Genomic DNA, 22,033 nt, shown 5'->3' with positions numbered 1-22,033 from the left:
TGTCCCTATGTCTGTAGGGGCTTAATGACTGTGTTCATTCATGTGGTTTGCAGCGCTTCTGAAAACACGCCTTTACAAAGCAAAGACTACAATGTTTCAAATGGCCGTCATGCATCCGTGGGTGCCCTGACGTGTGATGTGGCCTGCTTGCCCCTCATGGGTGACTCCTACAGTAATTACCTTGGATTAGAGTGGATCGTGGAGCTGTTTCTTCTCTTGGGCTGGGATCCTCCTCTTTACCTCGGGGTGCGCACTCCCCCCTGACCTGGCCCGGCCACTCGGTGAGGTGTCTCACCCGCCCCCGTTCAGCGAGCGGATTAGCGGCCGTGATGTGCTGCTTCTTTTCCTGTGACATGCTCCTCCCTGGCGGTGGGAGCGCTGCGGAGTCGGGTCAGAGTGCAGAGCTCCTGCTCCCCGGGTGAGGAAGTGCTGTGTGCGGTGCAAGGGCTGGACGTGAGGAGGGAGTGTCCGTCGGCTTGGAAAAGCCCTTTAATTCGAGATAGAGGCTTGGGTGTGTGAGAACTGAAAAACGACTTTGCAGCAATAGCGTCTTCAGCTCCTGCTCCCGGCCTGCCGTGTGTTGGGGGGCCCAGGACACCCAGCTGGGCGAGGCCCTGGGGCAGATGCAGCGCCACCCGGGCTCCCGCCCAGGCTCCCGCTGCACCATCCACAAAAGCAGGATGTGCTTATCTGAATGGTGACAACAGTCGTAAACACTGGGTCACAGAGTTCACTGTTGCGGTGCAGATGGGCCGGCGTGGGCTTGGAAGGGGTACTTGGGAGGCTGCTGAGAGCTGGGGTGGGAGAGGCGAGGGAGGGAAGGACGGCCACAGACTTGCCTAGCGGTGAGGCCGACTCCGGCAGTCCCTCCAAACAGGAGGGCAGCTCGGCGCCCTGGCACCGGCCTTCCGGCGCAGACAGGCACAGAGGCCCGGTGAACAGGGGTGTGTGTTTGCGTAATAGCAAAGCTCACATGTATCCGTAGGAACACTCCCCAGGCTCTGGTTAGACACTGTGGGTGCTAACTTAGCTGATATCCGTGCCAGCTCTGTGAATAGGCACTAGTACCCACCCCCTTTCAGATGAGAGGACGGAACCAGGGAGCCCAGCGCTGCCGGGGCCTCGGCACCACACGGCGGCTTGTCTGCTCAAGGCCCAGAGAAGGCCTCCTGTCTTGCAGGAGAGCCTGTCTGTCCTTCAAAGGGCTCACCTGTTAGGGCGGATCCACCAACAACAAGCTCTTTTGATTACCTCACAGTCCTCTGATTAGCGATTTTAATCTCATCTGCAAAACCCCGTGTGCCATGGAAAGTAACAGAAAGAAGCCTCAGGTTCCATCCTGCTCACATCCTGCCGCACCCACGGAGTGTGGTGAAGACTGCGGGTCACCGGCCATCTCAGTGTCCTGTCCGCACAGCCCCCGCTGCCCTGCTCCCTCCGCTCCTCGGGGGCGGGGAGAGGGGACGGAGCTGCGTGGCCCGAGGAGTCGTCGGGAGAGCAGGGAGGGCGGAGGAGCGGCAGGCAGGCAGGAGCAGCTGGCTCGCAGCCCTGTGCCGGGCCCTGCCTGTGCCATGTCCGAAGCCTGGGATCAATGAGAGATTGTTAGCCTCTCCGTGCCTCGGTTTCCCCACTGCCCACCGCAGGTAGTGACACGTGTGTGCTCCGTGAAGCTAGAGGAAGCAGCCAGCACTTAGGGGCCTTGCCTCGGGAGAGCCTGTGAAGACGTCTGCTGGCGCGTTTGCAGTGTCCTATCCGAAGGACACGGAAGCAAGCCTCGTGCGGTTCCTTCGTTTCCATGGGGATGCCGGGAGGTGCGCCTCCCAGGTCGCCGGGGGTGAGTTCCCGCTGTTAGGGCGGCATTGTAGGGCCGCCGCTGGGAAGATGCATGATGTGTTAGGAGTGACGTGCTGGCCTGTGGGAAGAGTCAGGCTGATGTGTCAGGAAGAAGAATATCCAGGAGTCCTAGGACCCGCTCCAGGAGCGACTGCTGCTCAGCCTCTGCGTGGCCATCACACACTCCGGCGGCCCTCGGGTTTCTTGTCTGTGGGAGAGGCCAGCGGGAGAAGGAGGGCCTGGGAGTGCCGCCTACCCGCACTTCCTGCTGGGTCCAAGTCAGAATGCTGGCTAGTTTCCCGTGTGACCATTAAGTCTGTTTCAGTAGTTCTGTCAAAAAAGAAAAAAAGACTTTGCAGACATGCATTTCCTACTGGGAATAAACTAAAGGAATTCGACTTGTCAAACTGCTGACTTTACACCTGTGACTGCAGAGCAGCGGCGACCGTGCCTCTGGGTCTCCTTCCAGGTGGTTCTTTCCATCCCGCAGTGTACAGTGGGAGGGCCAGGCGGCCTTTGGGTCTTTGTGGGCGGGCAGAGACGAGCAGAACTCAGAACCTCCTTGCCTGTTCCCCAAGGCACAGGTCCTCCCTCCCCAGATCCTTGTTCCCACCTTGTCCGAGGCAGCCTTCCTGGGACATGAAGCAAACGCTAGTAGCTGCCAATTCGATATCTGTGGGTTGGAGTCTGGGCCTTGACCAAGGAACGTTGATAAAATACCGCATTAACAGCATCCATTCATGGCATGGAACTTGAAGGCTTGGGTACCACTGAATGCCCCACACAAACGTGTACTCTGGGTAGAATTGTTTCAATTTGACAGTCGAGACCGAGACACGGACGACTGACTTCATCCACCCAAAGGGACATACTAACAAGGGGCTGTGCAGGCGTTTGAGCTCACAGCAGTACGCAGCAAAGTCTGCTCCTCGCCGCGAGGTAGGCAGCTGGGTCCCTGTCAGTAACACAGCCCAAACCCATCACACCTGCCTGTCAGGATCCGGGGACTCTGGAAGGAGGTGACGAGAGGACAGTGACCCCACGGGCGGAGGGCCAGAACCCTGGAGAAAACAACCCGATTGGCAACGAGGACGTAGAAGAAAGCTGTGTCACAGGTGATGCTTCCACTCTGTGGTAGACTCGTAACTGAAAATAGCATGTGACAGTCCTTCACTTGAGTGTGAACTTAATTCATTGATTGAAATTATCATGCTTTTTTAATGGTCCTTTTAGAGAATGTAAGAAGACATTAGAAATTTGTGCTTTGGGGAGTTGGAGAACATACTTACAGTTAAGGATTAATTTTCACTCACAAAGATCAAAAAGGTCTCGATGAGTAAGATAAGTATTGAGTTTCAGAGTTGTTTTAATTTTTTTCTCCTCCTGCCAGACAGTCTGAAACTCATCTCAAGTATCATGGTAAAAAGAGAAGTGGTGGGTAGACACAAAAAGGTAATAGATATATTTTAGGTATAGAATATGAACTGCCTCTCTGAATGCATATCAGAAGGAGAATTTATTCCAGTTGAGTGGCTTTAATGACATGATTTTACCATTCTAAATTACAGCTGCTCTTTCAGAGAAAACAGATGCACACATTGCCGCGCAGGCTGACCGCTCCATCCAGACAGCTCCCTCCCCACACTTGTTGATTTCACCTTGTCTCCCACCAGAGCCATCAGTGGCTTCCCTTGGGAAACCTGGGTAGGCAAGCGGGGGAGGAGGGCGAGCCTGCATCAGGCGAGGGCCGTGGCTTTGGCAGAACCATTGTTACCCCTGCCTAAGCTGAAGCTCCTGAGGGGGTGGCACCTCTCACCGTCGGGACCACTTCATTTTGAAGTTTGGCCACGGATCGGATGATTGCACTCCTGGATGAGCTCCCACTAAGGAATTCCAAATGTCAGGGCTGTTGCTGATCACGTTAGTCAATACTGGCCATCCCTTCTGGAGATCACTGATTTCCAATCCCACTGCAACCCTTTCACCAACAGGGAAAAGGGTGTGGTGTGGTGAGAACGTTCATTGATTGCAGATTTGGATGAAGACAGAATTAGAGTCCCAATATACTTTGGTTTTAATAGAAGCTGGTTTTCCAGCAGGAACGGAATTAGATGGAAGCGTCATTCATTTGTCTAGGCATTTCCCACCGAGACCTGAGGCGTGAACTCCATGCCTGTCTTTTCTTTAACAGCACACAAGATAATACGCAGCCTGTCCACTTGATGAAAGGCATACTGCAGATTTTAAAAACATCTGTTATCTTTTAAAATGTAAGACTGGGTACATAAATAGAATATACTATATTTTATAAAATCACCCAGACCTTTATTTTATACCAGTATAGCAGAAATAAATGAGAATGTCAGCCAAGTCAACCAATTATATGCTTTCTTATCTCTTTTAAGAGGCTTCCCAATTTGGGAAATGTTACAATGAAACACAAAAAAGGAACCTTAGAAGCTATTAAACCCGGTACACAACATGCTTATTAAGTTATAAAGCATAATCACAGGCATCCACAAGCCACCCTCCCCCCGCCCAAGTCATCCCAGAATTGGCCCATTACACATAGCTTGCATCTCCTCCATGGCTCGTGCAGGAGGTAACCCTCCTCCTGAATTTGGGGTTTATTATTTCTTTGCTTTACAGAGCTATTGAACTCTCTTTCCTAGTAAACTCTGTTCTCTGCCACTGCTGTCTTCCTGCCTGGCCCAGGAAACGCTGCGTCAGCTCTAGCCGAACCGTGTAAGCGGGTCATCGGGGGCGTGTGCAGACCCTCTGTCCTTCAGGGTGTGGTTCGAACACCATTTCACACTGTCAGGGCGAACAGGGGACATCTCTGACCGCTTGGACTGGACATGACCGTGCCTCCCTTTGAACTCTCAGCAACTTCTCTTTACCCCGTTCTGTCCATACACCTGATTCTCCCGTCCGTATAGGTCTTCCCCATCCAGCGTTCCCGCTAGAGTCCCATAGCAGGATTCCTGTTTGTTGTAGTCTGGTGCCTGACAGAATAATAAAAGAAAGTTTAGATTAAATTGTCTGGCACTTTCTGTGTAATCCCACCAAACTGACCTAAATGAGATCAGCGCTAAGATTGTTCCCATTTAGCAGATGCAGAACCTGAACCTGGCACCGGTCTCCACCATCACTCACGCCCTTCGTATCCGTCAAATGAAGGGAGAGGCTGCCGCTCGGCACTGTTTGCTGACTCCACTTCCGTTTCTCTCCAGCTCCAGGCTTTACCTTATCCTTGGACATCTGGTTCAGAAATAAATGGGGGGAAACCAAATAAATGAAATTAGATGCAAATTTTCCCTAAGAGCGAAGTCAACAACATTTTTTAGGCAACATCTGTATTTTTCATGTTCTTTACTGATCTATTGGATTTCTTTCTTTCTTTATTGAGTTATAAGAGACCCATAGGTACCATAAGAATTAGACCTTTTCTCTAGGTTAATGAAATGCAGTTATTTACTTAGTGTTTTCAGCGATCTGTTGAATTTGCTATACCATTTCTGCCATATTCAATTTTAATGCAATTTTATCTGTCAGTTGTTTTGTTATAGTTCTGGAGTTTCTTGTTATTATACCTCTGAGGTGACAAGACCATTTCCATTTTTTCTTTTTAAAATATTTTTTAAAATGTAGAGAAGGTTGGCATCTTACAGGAGCCTCCTTACCCTGGCTCAATCGTTTGTCCTTCTTCTGTTTGACCAATGCTCTTAGTTAGCCCTGTGACGTGCGGACCCGCACGAGCGTGCGGGCGCACTGGGCATATTGCAATGGCCGGCTGATGTGCCTTCACAAGGCCCCTCGGCTGCCTGCCGAGCAGAGATGTCAGGGGCAAGAGGGAAGCAAGGAGGGGGGCTGTGCCCACATGGAGCAGACCCCGGATTTGGTCACAGGTCCAGGTCCACATAAGACTTTGCTGCGTGCTCTCGTGCGCCTGCTGCCCTGGCAGCCTGGGCGTCTGGAGTGTGAGCCTCCAGCAGGGCGCGGGGGAGGCCTGCGCAGGCAGCTGGGCCCTGGCCATGGCCTTGCCACCTTGCTAGCTTGGCACCAGGAGGAGAGTGGGCTCAGTGGTGTGGGCAGCTGCACCTATTCTGCCTGCGGTCCCTGGGAGCTCAGGAAGTCGCTGGTTTCTCTGGCACCTTGTCTGCCCTTTGCGGCCAGGTATTCGCTCTGCACCCGCACGGTGCCCTAGGAGTCTCGCCCTGTGAGGTGCGTTCTTGCTCACAGGTCTAGTGTTTATGCTTGTTCACATTTGAAATGCAAAGTGTCTGAGCTTCGGAGAAGATGAGACAATTAGAGTAGTTTGCAAAGCACATCGAAGTTTTTTGTTTTTTTTTAAGGACTGAAAGAATGTGACTACACGCAATTTGTTAATATAATCCTCCTTTTCTTAAAGGTCCATGAACATCTTTTGCTCAATCAGTGTTTTATTTTCTTGCTCTTCATTTTATAAGCGATTCTTCCCCTGACTCCCAGTCTCAGGAGACGGCAGTGCTGCCCTTGACAACACAGAGGGTGAGTCAGCTGTGTTTATTTTCTAAGTATTGGTTTTCCAAGACAGTCTCTGAAAAGGACTAGTATTTCTAAGTCATTTTTTAGTGTAAGGAGGGCCAGGTTTGGGCATTGAAATTAATTTCCCTTATCTCACCATACAAATAGTCACTCTGACTTGTTTGACTTATTACCTGGGTGGTTCCTCAGCACGGAAAACAGAGGGCGGGGAGACATCACCGTTACGTAGCCCAGTAGTCACAGCACTAAGCATCGCCCTTAATGGCCCGGGCGAGCGAGCCGCGGCCCCCTGGAGGGACCCTCCTGTGCTCCCAACCACTCTTTTCATTTCTGGGTAAGTGCCACCACCCAAAAATTCTTCCCACTTTCCTCCCCAACATAGTGTAAAAGAACTTTCTAAATTGAAAATGTAATTCCTGGCTAAAGACAAGGTACCAACAAGGAGAAAAAAATTAAAGCCTATCTCCCACCATGGACTTGTATATAGACTATGTAAAGAACCCTCAAAACTCTACAATAATTTTTTTTTATTTTTAAAAATGGGCAAAAGAACAGAAATTTTGCCCCGAATAAAGGACATACTGAAGGTATGAAATCTCTAGGGAAATGCACATTATAATCATGCTGGGAAAACAATAACGACATGAGATACCACTTCATACCTATTACAGTGGCAAAATTTAAAAATACCAGCAATACCAAGTGCTGACGAGGATGTGGGACCAATGAACTTCCATGCATGGCTGATGGGAAGGCGGAGGGCAGCCACTCTGAAAAGCAGTCGGTCAGTTTCCTTAAGAATTAAATATGCGTTTACCCTGTGAGCCAGCTCTCACGCTCCGAGGAAAAGGACATATGTTTACAGAAGACCTACACATGTCCATAGAAGCTTCGTGTAGTTGCCCCGTGCTGGGGGACTCCCAAGTGCCCTAGTAGGCGCATGGATAAGCTGTGTATCTCCATACAGCAGGACAGGACTCAGCAATAATGAGGGGCAAGCTATTAGTCTCCCCAGCAGCTGGAACACTCAGAGGCATGTTGAGTGACACATGATTCCACATGTGATGGGCGGTCAGCGGTGGCCAGAGGTTAGGGGTGGAGGCGGGTGTGGCTGGGAGGCTGCCCGAAGGGGCCGTAGGGGTGATGGAGCTGCTCTGTGCCTGATCACGGTGGTGACTCTGCATTCCTTTGTGTTAAACTTTAAGGCACCATATACCCCTCACATGCAAAGAGCCCACTTGATAAACGTAAAGCGACACACCGCCTCAGTACAAGCTCCGGCCGAGGTCTGTAAGCATGAGCCTGTCTCAGACCCGTCTGACCGGGTCCCAATGCCCTGTGGTCACCCCGATTTCTGTCTTCAGGCACACTCATCTCTCTGCCCAGAACCTCCCGGCCCACTTCTCTGCACACCCTCCTCCCCTCGCTAACTGACGGGCCCCCCTGCCGCTCAGGTTGGGCACACTTGCACCTGCTCTCAGTGAGCTGCCCCTGCACACCCAGCCCTGGCCATTGGTAAGCCGTGGCTCAGGGAGAGCTGGTCCGGTGCCCAGGAGTCAGTGAGTAAACCCGGGAGGACAGAAGGGCATCTCCTTAGGGAGAGGACAGGCTTGCTGGGGGAAAATGCAGCTCCTGTTCTAGAATCCACCGCAACAGTACTGCTAACAGCAGCTCTCACGTGGTGCTTCCGAGGGCCAGACCTGTCTTAGGAACACTCAGGCACTGAATTCCGTGTCCTCCAGCAGCCCTACAGGCAGCGTGTCACCCCTCCCTCTACCCCCGAGGAAACTACAGCCCAGAGCAGTGGGGCCAAGGGCAGAGTGGAATTGGGGCTTGGACCCCGGCCTGTCCTCCACCCTCCAAGCAGCGGTGGGACAAGTGGTAGAACACAGCGAGGACGTGGCTTTCCTCACAGGCACATGCTACCTCCCGCCCCAGGCAGGCAGCTCTCATCCTGCTCCTGCAGGGCGTGGGTGTGCCCTTCTTCTCTAGCCAAGATGACTCCTCGTTTGGGTCTGGATCAGTATTAGAATAGATAATTGCAATAATTGGAAAAGGAAGCCAAACATCAAAATGGAAAGCACACACACACCACAAACAGAATAACTGGTATTTCATGACCTTCAAAGTGTTTCACCTCTGTGTTCTCCTAAGATGCCCATCACCACTAGTCATTATTGTCACCTCCTCTTTGTAGGCGAGGAAACTGAGGCACAGAGAGAAGTGAGGGGCCTGCCCGGGGGCACCAGGTTGGTCCATGTGAGACTCCGATGCAAGCTGTTTTCCCCTTTGCTTGCCCTCCTCCCCCCTGTGCTTCCCCTCCATTTATGTTCTTAGTGAGTGAGAGAAACTCATAACACGTAGATGCAGACAGAATGGTCTCTTTTCTGTGTATACTAGTCTTAGGACAAATGGCCACAAACGTAGCAGCTCGTAGTTGTTAGGTCAGAAGTCGGCACAGTGTCAGAGGTTCAGTGTCGGGGGTGTTACCTGGGCTGAGGAGTTCTGTCTGGGGCTTGGGCCAGTAATCTGCTTCTCGCCTCGCTGCGGGGGTTGTGGCACTCGGTTCACTGTGGCTGTAGGACGCAGGGCCTCTCCTTCTGGCTGTCAGACAGGGCCGCTCGGCTCCTGGGGCTGCCCACACTTACGGCCCTGCGGCCTCCACCTGGGGGGCTGCACTGGCACATCAAACCTTACTTGCGCTCTGAATCCCTGACTTCATCTCTAACCTGTACACTCCAATATAAACTCCAAAATGTAAACTTCATGTCCCTGTTTCTGTCCCTTTCAGATTACCTCCCTATCCTAAGGTCAGCTGACCTGGGACTTCAAATACAGCTGCAAAATTCTTCACATCAACACCTTGATCAGTGTTTGATTGAATATATGGAACAGGAGTACGAATGTGGGAGGTCACCTTACAACGCTGCCTCCACCAATGCACTGTGCATACAAAGTGCAGACGAACCCAATCGCAGCTCTAAGCTACTTATTTTCCAGTGGGACTTACACAAGTTCTTTTATGCTTTTAGGGTTTATTGCCAACATTTTGTGTTTATTAGGCCATTTGATTAAAACACTCACAATCTGTGTACGACTTTTGCCTTAAAATTAAGGATTGAAAAAGAATGAGGTAAAACAGTATTTATGCAATTGTATATTCAGGGAGCTCATCTTTTGTTTTAGCATGTTTCAACCTGTGATTTCTTCTCAACCTCTGTGGTCCATCTCCTTGAACTTCTTCTCTCTGTTCCTTTATTGTTTGACTCCTCCTCATCTTAAATGTCACCTCCTCATGGACAGATTCCTTGATGGCCTATCTAGACTAGGCTAAAAATGACAAGAATAATGAAGTTGCTCTTTTATTAAGGCTTTCTTCACAGTGGCTCTGTGATTATTTCTGGATTTGTGGATTTCCAGTATCTTATCTCTACTTCCCATTGGACTCAGCCTCAGGAAGAGGCACCTTCGTAGGCCCAGCGCCTGGACGGTGCTTGGTCCAGGTAGGCACCAAGAAGCATGGGCTTACTTGACATGTAAATAGAATGTGTGGTTCTGGTCCTTGTAAGAAAGGTAACTTTCTCATTTGCTTTGAAAGGTTGCTAGAGTAGAGAGCCTGTTCATCATGAGGTCTACTGCTAAAGCGTTTACTCTTTGAAAAGCACCTGGTTGACATTCACCCGGCTCCTGAAAGAGAGAAAAGAGACTCTACAAAAGGCAGAACCAAAGAGGAACAGCTGTCCTTCGAAACAGGGCCACTGGTTAGGAGGTGGGTGAGGAGTCTCCAATCATGGACCGGCTCATGTGTGGATCACAGTTTCCTGCAGATTTTTAATGTCCAAGACAGATGCCTCGGTCCTCTAGCCCTCCTGGCCCTCCTTTAAGTAGCTCTGACTTTTTCCCAAGCTTCACTTTCACCTCCAATTAGTCCCAGACCTACTTAGAAGCAGTTCCTAAAGAGGACCAAGTGGGCGCCCCAGGGAGCTGTGTGGTGAATTTTCACACATTGTCCTAACCGCACCTCCCTCCCCCTCGCCACATCCCTCGGGCTGGTCTGTCACATGCTCTGCTGTCCACTTGTCAAAAGACCTTTGGCAAGTTAGTCAGCCCTCTGAGCCTTGTTTCCCTCCGCCGGAAGGTGGGTATGATGATTCCCACCTTGCAGGTCATCGGAAGAAGAAGGGCAGTGGGGGCCAATGCCTGATGCACGTGAGGTGGGTCGTCGTCGCTGTAAGTGGCCTATGCCACGCCTCCGCAGATCTGAGGCCGGGAATGGCACTGTTCCCCTTGACAACAACTGGGTTTGGAAATTATAAAAAGAAGGTTACAATAGATTATAGTATCATTGGAGATAATCCACTTAATTGGTTTTCCTCATCCTGTACTAAATAAAGACTTCCTCATTCCAAACTTATAAGCTGCAGTAGATGCCGCTCTCATTCCTGAACACAGTATGCCTTTTCCTGATGATTCTGGAGGCATTTCGGAGCCGTGCAGCGCCCCTGGGGTTCGTTATGAGCTGCGTTGGCATTGCATTTCAGCTCTTGATGAGTAAGGTTCCTGTCGAGTCCTGCTCCCCCTTTCCCGTTCCTAGTACGTGATACAAAGATCATCTGTTTCGGTGAACACAGACCGGCTGGCCTCTGCCCAGCCCCTTCCCCAGTCCTCCTCCGCTCAGGGTGGGACTCTGCGCCCGCTCGGCTGGGAAGTAGCAGAGCCCAAGGTGGGGGTGGGGGGTCCCGGGAGCTCACTTGCCATAAGATACCAAATGTTCAGAACCTGCCAAGCTGTTGCCGTGTTTCCGATGAGATGAGTGAGGGGCCGCAGGGCAGGGCAGTGTGCAGTGCTTGTGCTTGTGAAAGGCCGGAGGACGGAGTGGGGTGCTCCGGGGGCGGCTCGAGCTGGGGCCCTAGCTCTCCGTTCTGCCTGTTCACGGGTGAGGCAGGAGCCAGGGCTGCTCCCAGCGGCATCAGCGGCCTGGGAGGCTGCCCGTCTGTGCAGTTCCTCAGTGTGACCCCAGGACGCAGGGTCAGGAGGCCGCTGGGCTCGGCCCCGAGCACGGCGTCCCCGTGTCCTCTCCTGTGAAATGCGGCTGTCGGCACCCTTCAGAGGCTGTGGTCACAGAGGAAATGTCCTGGAGACGTGGAAAAAACTCAGACGCCACGCAACGCCTTTCATTTTCATTGTGACCCAGATTAATATGCAGAACCAGGATGCTGCTGCTTTCAAAGTTGTTGGCGTCAGTCACCGCATTTCCAGGCGAAGTGTGTGAAAGTGATTATGGGTAATAAATATCTTTTTTTAAACTTATTGCAGAGGCAGTTTCCCTCTGTTAATGAGGGTAATTGGACTTGGTTGAAGGATTGCAGTTCCTAAGAATTAATGCAGTAATCCAATTCGAAGATTTGAGGAGATCTAAGATTTTTCACAGGTCGCGTGCTGGGGAATGGCCCCTATCACATGGCAGCTAATGGACTTGAACGCCGCCTGCCATTTACTGCTCCGCGGCAGAGAGCTTTGCCCTTGTGATGCGTCTGTGTCCCAGGCGTTGCAGCTTGTTTAGAAGTGCAGTGTATTTGTAACTCTTTTGAGAGCTAGTATAGTATTTCCCCCAGCCCCTACTCACTATAAAAACTGGGGTTATCTTTCTTAATTACACGTTTGCATCCTAATCTGCTCAAGCCGGAGGAATCTCAGGCTCCGAGGAGGAGCTGCTCTCGCCTTTCTTTCTCAGAGGAGGGCCTTTTGTTTTTTGAACTAATCCATGTACCATTATATTCACACATACAGGTTAATTCATGTGAGCACAAAGGTTACATGCCTGGTACTCATAACCTTCCATTTTTGATAATGGTGTATTATTAACAGCTAACAATATTTTGTGAAGCCTTATTGGTGAGGACTTCAGAAATGCTTATTTCTCCATCCCATTACGCTCCTAAATATTAACATTCCCATTTTGAAGCAATTAGCAGCACTTAGTCCTCCTTCATGTGCTCCAGACAGCGCCACCTCTGTGCACCAGGCACCTCTGCTCCTTAACTAGAAAAAGGACTGGAGTCATTAATTGTGGTTCCGGTGGTGTCTGCCGAACGCTGCGTGTCAGCCCAGGCGGTAGTACCTGCCAGGGAAGGGGGCCTGAGCCGGGAGCGCTGCATCCCGAGGGCAGTGGGAGAAGAGCAGAAGCCCAGCCCGGGCCCAGGAGGGCGTCCTCCCCTCCTTGCAGGACGCCGGAGGCCCAGCTGGCTGCGCTTGGTGTTGAAGCCCAGGAGATTTCTGTACTCCCAGGAGGAGGGAGGCGAGGAGGTGCAACTTGTGAGAAATCTAGAACTTAGCTTTTGTTGAAAGCCTGTGATCTGAGACACAGGAATCTGATTTGGATTGCTGATAAGTTAGCAGACCTCATCCAGATGATTCAGCTGTTAAAAGTGAGTGACTTGCTGGCAAGCGGGACAGAGACAGACATCCCCTCGCTTCATGGGCCGGTGTTCACCCCGGGCCCGGAACACCCGGGATCTGCCAGGTCTGGAAGCTAAAACCCCCTCACTGAGTTGGCAACGCCTTGGGCCCACGTGGTCACCTGCAAAGAGCCGCAGTTTGCCCAAGAACAGGGCTTCTCCCGCCCCCAGGAAACTCCATGCAGCTGAGGGCCCAGAAGAGTAATAGTACAAGCAGGGGCCTCGCCTCCCTGGTCAACACGGAGATTCCAGAAGCAGGAAAGTGAGCACACTGGGCGAGATCTCAGGCCGCAGGGTGCTGTGTCCTGGGGCTTGGCCGGACCTGGAGGGAGGCTGATGGGAAGGACAGGAAGAGGAGAGCAAAACGGGAGTGTGCAAGGCAGAGATGGAAAGCAGAGCACTAACATGAGGGTCCGCTCCCCTCTCTCTGAGAAGGTCCTGGCCTGTCAGGTGGCTGACCTGGGCAAGTCAGGGGCCCTCCCTCCAGGCCCCGCCCACCAGTCCGCCTGGTGCTGGCTTCCTCTGTCCCTCCCGCAGGGACTGTCCTTCCTGCTGCTGATGCGAATGGAGAACCATTAACCGAGGAGGGCTCCCTCCGGCAGCCAGGCCGGGCACTCGCCCCTCCGCCGGGGCGGTGCACCTGGAGACACCGCATCCCCTGAAACGGGCTGCTATTTAAAGAGATAGTCTAGCTAGCAATGTAGATTTGTTTCTCCACCAGTAATTGTTTTTTTTTATGCTGTATTTCTTGGAGAAAGAAAAATAGATTTTAAAATGTAAAAACCTGTTCTTCAATTGAGTATGCAAAAGTCTCATGGCTATATTTATTCCAAACCTGCTCTCCTAATGCTCAGTCAGGGAGAAAACAGAAAAAACAGTTGTTGATGGACTTAGCACAGCACTGGATTAAATAAGCATTAGTCTACTGAAGCTGATTACAAGAATATGAAAATGCAGTATCTTAATGGTACATATTTTTATGTGGCAGCTCAGTTGCCTTTCATTTTGCAGCTAATATGTCTGTTCTTATGAGTCATTTACTTCTTTAATTACCTTTGCAGGCAAGGCACCGTGGTATATTAATGTGCCTGATTTTACTGCCAGTTTATCATACAGTGCCCAGAAGTTGAAAGGCATAATTGACTTGGAAGAACAGCTCATGAAGGAAACAATATTTAGTTGACAGTTTTCCTTGTACTCGCTGTTGACATTTATGAGTTTACACTATGCTAAAGGAGTAATAAACACAATTTTCTTTCAATAACAGGAAAGGATAGCTTCTAAAATACATTTGTGGAAACACATTTGTTCATTTCTTGAATAATATGAAAATAACACATTTCTAGTGATAAGACTTCTCAGATTGCCAATGGAATTACACCCTGGAAGGTGCATTTATATCCTGTCTCAGAGCATTAGGCGATATTAGGGTTCATGTGATTGAATCGATTTAATGAATATTTAAATTATATACAGATTTGGGTAAATCATTGAAACCCCGGTGTTAGAGTGAGACTATGTGGTCTTGTCCTCCCAGTTCCCAGAGGGAGGAGCGGCAGGAAGGGAGGGAACTGGGGAAGGTGTTCTTTCTCCAAAGGGAAGAGGAGGCGGCAGCGCATTTTGGGAAAATGGGAAGGGAGGCCCAGAGCTGCAGTCCTTAATGCGTCTGGGCTTTGAACAGTTAAAATCGGGCCTCGGGGGGGGGGGGGGGGGGGGGTGGTTGCTGCTGCTCCCGTCTGGACCGGTGCCTGGAGCTGACGTGGGCAGCTGCCGTGACCATCGCCTCCACAGGCCCTGGCCTGGCCTGGCTGTGGGCAGGCCTTGGTGGGCGCCCTGGGTTGGAGGGAGTTAAACTTTTCACAGCTTTCTGGATTGTTTGTAGCTCAGTCCTGTGCAGCATAATGAAAGTTTTCTCCCATCTGTTGTTAAGCTGGCGGTGAGCAAGGCCAGTATATCCAAACAAAGCCCTGGCCTGCTGTAAACTGAACCTGTCAGTCGAGCATAGCTCTGCTGACCCCCCGCCCTGGCACCAGGCACCGCGCAGCTTCAGAGGGGAGCGAGGTGGGTGCGGGGGCTGTTTACTTTTTCTCTCAGTGTTTCTCTCACTGGATTGGACTAGTTTATACTTAATCTTTAAATGGATATAAATGGACACTGCCCCCTCCCTTGTTGAGGGGCATTACTTCTTAATAAGGTATTGTAACTTTTAGAACAAGGTATGAGTGTCTGTAAACCATGGGAGGTGGCGGGGCCTCGGAGGGCGTCCTATGCAGTCACTTTTGTTTTATTGCTTCGTCTCTCGGTGTTTGGAGACAAATGGTCCAGCGATGGAAGCGCCTATATTTACTACTCTGGCTTATGTAACTAAAAGTGTTTGATAACTTTAAAAGAACATTATGCCCCTTTCGTCTCCTTGTGTGTTTCACCGTGAAGTTCGGGCTCCACGGAGGAGGGTCCCTCGGCGCCCCCTCATTTTCAAGGCTTACCTGCTGCCTTCAATTGCCCACCTTAACCTCAGCATAGTGTGGTTACTTTGTGGTATTTTTTCCTTTCATAGTAAATGTGTAATTCTTACTTCTTAATTCACAGTGCTTCCTTGGCTTGTTTGAAATGCTCCTTTCTATTCAGATCACACATGCCTGTGTGGCTCATCACCTCTCTAAGCTGCCCTGGCCGCGGTGGGTCATTGTTTCAGTGCACCTGCGGTGCTGTGGTCGTCTTCATCTTGGTCTTGCTACAGTGTATTTCCTGGCCAGCACGGGTAACATTTGTGCTCTGTTAAGAGAGGGCTCTGGGGGCCATTGTCAAATCTCTGGATCCATCTCAACTCATGAGAATATCCAGGGAGAGTGGCCACTGTGGTGGAGTCACTGTCAGCCACTCCCTGGCCGCCTGGCCCTCCAGATGGGAAACAGACCACAGTCCTACCCAGCAACAAAGACCAAGGGGCTTGAGAGGATGTACATTTGTCTAAAGGACCAAATGAGAGGTTTGGGCTCAGCTGCAATCAAGGAATGTACAAGGGTCGGGGGTCCATAAGCCGAGAGGATGGGTAGAAGCAAAGGAATAAACAAGGACTGACAGACTTCTCCTTTAAGGGAACAGGCACTCCATTTAAATCTAAATGAATGGAGACACCGGAGAGTCATAATCTGTTTGTAAGGTGGCTGACATATAAAGTACTTCTTTGTTTTAAGGTAAAAAAATGTATTTGGAGTAGAGTTTCGGGTGTAAATGTCAGGTGAAAAGAAAGGTATACTCACTCAGAGTCAAGCAAATAACCCTTGGCGTTTAGGACACTGCCTTTTAGAAATGACACTGTATTTTGTTGTGTCTTTTTTTCTTTTTAAAGGAGGACTGCATTAGGGGTCACCTATTAGCTGTGTTTTCGCTGTCTTAAACTCAGCCCTCTGTCTATTAAAATCAAACCACTGTGTAAACATTCCAGTGTTGTTCTTGGTCTACAATGGCCGCGGATCGGGTTTCACCTGCCTGCACATCTTCAAGCAATTAGAGCAATTAGCATGAAGCCATTTCACATTCAGGATTCAAGGTCTGTGGTGACATTCAAGTCCAGGAGAAGTCTGAGGGGAGACAGGAAGGGGCCTAGAGAATGGCTACTATTCCATGGCCCTGAGCAGACATTTCTCTTTTAAAAATGGTAACTCTTTAATGATATTATTATGAGGTTTTTAAATGACATATCAGATGCTGTTTATATCAAAAACCCCAGCAGTCGTTGAATTATATTAATGAAGGTCTTTATACACAGCGCGTTTTATAAAGAATTTTAATGGCCATGAGGAAGGAAGTGGCTGCTGCTCGCTTTGCTGCGGCAGTAAGAGCCTTCTTCATAGAAGAAGGTATTTTATAACATATAACGGAATTTGCGTTTCACTTTTACATGGTACACCTCCCTGTTTTGGGTAATTGTAACAATTATAGCAACATGGAATATTTAGTTGGGAGGTATTTGGTAGGTGTAAGCATGAAAATCAACCTTTTTTTTTTTTTTTAAAGAATAGAGAATAGTAGTAGCTGCTTTTACATGTTAAACCAGCGGTCGCCAACCGGTGGTCGCTGGGCCACTGGTGATCGGTGAGGTGTGAAAGGTTGGCGATCGCTGCATGAAACTACTACAGGTTGCTTTTACACATTAAACTACTTCGAGTTGGGTTGGAGATAAGTAATCAACATTGGCACATCAGATGGCTGTGCAGGCAGGAGGATCGAAGGTAACTTGCTAAACACGGTCCTAGAATCCAGTAGGGTTTCTGTTTTGCTTGTTTTTTACATTTGTAACTAAGTTATCCAGGGGTCTTGTTTGCATGAGGCAAAAAATCCTAAACTGACTGATTGCAGCTTTTAAGTGGGTTAAAACGTTTTTAAGTCCACATTTTCCTGTTGGCGTATTGCGCAGATGGGAGGAGAGCTAATTCTCTAAATCCAAGGTGCTTCAGCTGCTCGGGCGGTGGCAGTGCCACCGGCTAAATCACGATGTGGGATTCTGGTGCCCTTTAACCTGATGCTGCCAGTTCACGTTCAGTGTTTGTTAACAAACAGCTCTAAGTAAAGGAAATGTTGGGGAAATTACCTTTTCATTATATGCACTCACTTTAATTAGAAAGAGGCTTCTTTTTAAAGAAATAATTGTGAGCCTCTAAGAAAGTTTGTGGGGTAATTTATGGAATTGCCTGGTTAGCTCTGCAGCTGCGAGTGGTGATCAGTTCTCTATCCATAGGACGAGTGCATCTAGTTGTGTGACTGAGGCATTTGTGTTCAACTTAGGGGACTGGGCGTAGAGCTCTGTAGCCCCATCTCGAACTCCTTCGAGCTCTTCTGTTGAGAGAAGGTTTTCCAGATCATCCCAGTGCGTGGTGCCAGCTCTGTGCCTTTTAAAACTGCATTACAGATGCAGGGATGCCAACAAAATGCAGCATCCTGGACGCGGAGCCGGGGAAGGATCGGCCTTTTCACTGCCCCTTGGAAATAGACTGCTAGCAAGTGGTGGGCAGCGCTTAAGAGCGGGAGGGGCCGCTGAGCTGGGCAGGCACATCTGAACCTCTGCTCACCCTCCTGGGGCTCACCCTCCTGGCGGAGGCAGGCGGCAGCCTGAGGGCCGGGAAGGGCCTTCCTGTCTTCCTCCCCAGCCCGGCCTCTGTCTCTGTGATCTGCCTTTTGAACTGTTTTTGTGGCTGATCAGTTCCACCTAATATGTCTCTTGATTTCTGCTATTGTAATACTCGGGCGACACGCCATTCTCTTCATTTTTATAAGCGGTAGATGCTGCTGCCTGTCATATTCTGGCAGTTTATCTGCAGTGTCTGGATTTGCTTTCAGACTTGCATGTCTATCAAGCTGCCATTGCTTTGAATGTGAGATCAAAAGACGATGAATTCCAGTAAAAAAATCTCCTCCTCTGAAGAAAAGACCAGGCCTACGTGAACTCCCGCTGACAGTCAATTCAGCCCCGTACTGGCACCCGGGCCACAGGCAGCCCCGCCGGCCTCCAGCAAATCAGCTGCTCCCGGCCCAGGAGCTGCCACAGCTGCCACACAGCCGTGCCTTTGGGGGGTCCTCCCTCCCCTCTCTCTGTGTGGAACATGGCTGCTCCACCTGCATCCTCTTCTGAGCTGGCCTGCCAGCCGGCAGCTCTCTCTCCTTTACCTACCTGCCAAGTTACTGCGGACAGGACAGGACTTGGGCCATGAGTTGGGGCGGGTTCATGGGGGTGCGAGTAGGTCGTGAGGAGGCCCCGGGCCCCGGTGGGTGGGTGGGTGGTGACGGAAGCAGCACAGAAGCCAGCCCGGGGCCCTGTCCCCGAGGAGGAGCCTGCGCTGGGTGATGAGTTCGTTCCGGGGGCAGCGAGCGCAGGCGGACCCTCCTCCAGGCACCCCCCTGAGACGCCCCGCCGAAGGGTCTCCGCAGGTTCCCCAAGGCCCTGGTGTGGTGGGCGGCAGGGCGGCCTGCGGGCGGGTGTGCGGGCACTCAGGCCCCTCTCGGGCCCCAGTGCCCGACCCCGCCTGGGCCCCCCGACCCCGCCTGGGCCCCCCGACCCCGCCTGGGCCCCCCGACCCCGCCTGGGGCCCCCGACCCCGCCTGGGCCCCCCCACCCCGCCTGGGGCCCCCCACCCCGCCTGGGGCCCCCCGACCCCGCCTGGGGCCCCCCCACCCCGCCTGGGCCCCCCCACCCCGCCTGGGCCCCTCACACCCCGCCTGGGCCCCCCCACCCAGGCGGGCCCCCCCCACCCCGCCTGGGCCCCCCCACCCCGCCTGGGCCCCCCGACCCCGCCTGGGCCCCCCCGACCCCGCCTGGGGCCCCCCCGACCCCGCCTGGGGCCCCCCCGACCCCGCCTGGGCCCCCCCCGACCCCGCCTGGGGCCCCCCCGACCCCGCCTGGGCCCCCCGACCCCGCCTGAGCCCCCCGACCCCGCCTGGGCCGGGCGGCGGAGAACAGGGCCTGGAGGGGTTCTGGCCCCTCTGCCGGCGGGGCCCGAGCAGCTCGGGGCCCAGGGCCGCGCCGCGCCTCCTGCTGCCTCCTGTGCTTCCTGTTTACTCACACCTTCTCCCCTCGCACCCGCAGCCGCTCCCCAAACCCGCCCCGCCCCCCGCAGGAGCCGCACACCGTCTCGGAGGAGCCAGCCCCAGGCGCGGGCCGCGCTCCCGCTGCGGACTCTCTGGCTTCTCCGTGAGTCCCCGCGACGGGCCCCGCCCTGCGCCCCGAGGCACCAGGACAGCCGTCCTCCCTCCGTCCTCCGTTTTCCCTCCTCCTCCTCCCTCTGCCCTCCTTCCTCTGTCCGTCCGTCCGGCGTCCCCTCCCTCCCTCCCTCGGCGAAGGCCGCTCCGCGCTCCGCTCCGGGGTCCCGGCGGCGGCCCCCCTACTCCTTGCTGGCTCCCGCGCTGCCTTTCCCACGGGTCCGGGCCGGGCCCAGTGAGCAGGGAGGACCCGCGGGGCCCTCGGGGCCGGGTCGCCGCGGGGAGAGGTCTGCCCGCCCGCCCGCCGGTGTTTGCGCGGGACGGCCGCTCCGGACTCAGTCTTTGCACCGGTTTCATGCCAGTAAAAGCCAGACCCGACGCCAGCAGGGTCCTTAGCCGTCGCGCCGCGGTGAAGGGGGCTGCAGAGGGGAAGGAAGCGCCGCCGGCCCGGGTCAGCCTGGTGCGGGAAGGCTTTCCCGGGGTCTCCTGGCGGGGAGTTAGGACACGTGACTGCTCTCTGTCCGTGCTGGGAACAGGAGTTGTTTAACACATGGTTAGACCTTTTCCAAAAGGGTCCCACCTTTTCCTGTCTGATGTCACCCCGTGCCTCCTTCCCCTGCCGCCCTCCCCGGCCCTGACCCCAGCTGCAGGGGAATTGGCAGGCCAGGTGCTAATTTCTTTTTAACTGTGTACTGGCCAGGGCAGAGACCGGAAATGGAAAGTTAGCTTTTTTGATCTTGAGGGAATTGTTATTGCTCTGAACCTTGTTTGTTAGTCACCAGACTAAATATCCTTACACTTGAATGTCTAAAACAGCATCTGTTAGTGTAGAGAAAGGACTATGCTCTGTAGTTACCCACGCCTCTAATGGAAGAAACATTTAAGTAAATAAAAGACGTGTGTGTGTGTGTGTGTGTGTGTGTGTGTGTGTGTGTGTGTGTTCCTATTGCTAGGCTGGGTTTTTCAAGGTTCAGAAGTTGTACTTCTTTGCAAGAAAAAAGCATGTTTGTGGCTGCCTTAGGGACCATTTGTTTACCAGTAGAAGCCATTGCAGGAAAATGGAGTGACTGGGGTACTTCCTGGGAGGTTAGGGGAGGTGTGGGTGGGAACAGGGGCACTTTTCCTGGCATCTCCGCCTATTTGATGACCATCAGTGTTCCCAGCGCCGGCTGTGTTTTTCCTGGATGGCATGTTTGATTATTTATCAGAAGGGGAAGGGAGCAGCTGAAGCAAGTAAACATGTGACCAAGTTCTGTTTTGTTTTCCACTCTGAAAGCCATGTCCTTTAACAGGCGGGCATGGCAGTAATAAATGCATTGTTTTGTGATAAAAGGAAATTATATGTGTCATTTGGTTTTGAAGGCAAGTGAGTTAACCCTTAAGACCCCGAAGCCTTTTTGCCTTTTTGCCTGTGCGAATTGTCCCGGCTTGTTACTGAGAATTAGTCGATTGGGATGTGTGGCGATCCGATAGGGGATTCCCAGGAGCAGTTGTTCAGTAGTCTGGCTTCCTAGACGCTTTGCTTAGTTATGTCCGCCTCAGTAGCTCTGCTCCTTTCTGTGGTGTGTGTGTGTGTGTGTTCAACAGCGATATTATTGGACAAACCAGCTGTGTTGAAGACTATATCCTGACTTTAGATCTAAACGTGATTGGGTCAGTTAAAAGAAAATCTGCCAGCGTGGTTCCTTTATGCCCACAGTGTAGTTTGTTCTTGCCGACTGCTGCTGCTGTCTTTACAGGTGCCAGGCCGGCGCTGCATGCCCAGGCCCCTTGCGTGCTCTGCCCCTCTAGAAAGCCTTCCTGCCTTTATCATGGGATGCAAGCCATGATCTTGGGCTGTTATCTCAGATGAAGTCCTCGAGAGGCCTGGGGAGAGGCTCAAAGCTACATTAAAAGTAGATTTTTAAAAAGCAAACTAAAATTTCACTAGTTTTGTTTCAATCCTCAGGTGTAGGATTTCCAAGACTATGTAGCTATTCTTGTTCCATAGGCACGCACTGACAGGTGTGTACACACGGGCACATTCTTAATAACGGAACGTGGTTTTCTACAGAGCCTTCCTCAGAGGCACAGCCTGGAAAAGGAGGCGCCTGATCCTGGCACGATGCCTGGCCCAGTCGTATGAAGCCGTATAAATCGCAGTGAAAGTCTGTCCCGTTGCCTATATGTTTTGGCCTGTGAACTGGAAATCAGCCCCAGAGGGACCCCTCTTCACTGGCTGTACATGGGAACAGTGCAGCAGACGGGACACAGCTTCCGGGCAGCCCTGCATGTGTGTGTGTGTGCGTGTGCGTGTGTGTGTGTGTGTGTGTGTGTGTGTGTGGCAGGCACCCAGAGGACAACCATGGAAGCAGAGCCTTGTGGTCTCCTGTTGTCATCTGGGGTGACTTTCCAAAAGGCAGTTCCATTGCATCATTATTCTTTGACCTCTGGGGAGCCTGTCTGTGGGCACCCAAGTGCCTGCCTAATGCGGCCTCCCCAGCGCTCGGCCCCCCTTGGGATCTAGGTGGGCTGCAGAG

The 22,033-nt window shown here is 52.1% G+C and overlaps 1 protein-coding gene across 10 annotated transcripts in view; it reads left to right on the top strand.

Annotated features, from left to right (window-relative positions):
* The window catches only part of FOXP1 (forkhead box P1), a 559,948-nt gene that overhangs the window by 384,648 nt on the left and 153,267 nt on the right, over positions 1-22,033 (top strand). Inside the window, exon 1 of one of the 10 annotated variants that reach the window (XM_079795265.1) lies at positions 19,443-19,506. The exons of the other annotated variants lie outside the window; for them this stretch is intronic. The gene's annotated coding sequence lies outside the window, so the exon portion shown is untranslated. Of the gene's footprint in view, positions 1-19,442; positions 19,507-22,033 lie in introns of those variants that run through there. 10 annotated transcript variants of the gene reach the window in all.

Source organism: Cnephaeus nilssonii (assembly GCF_951640355.1).
Source record: "Cnephaeus nilssonii genome assembly, chromosome: 17".
NCBI lineage: Eukaryota > Metazoa > Chordata > Mammalia > Chiroptera > Vespertilionidae > Cnephaeus > Cnephaeus nilssonii.
This window is presented reverse-complemented; position numbering and strand designations above follow the sequence as displayed.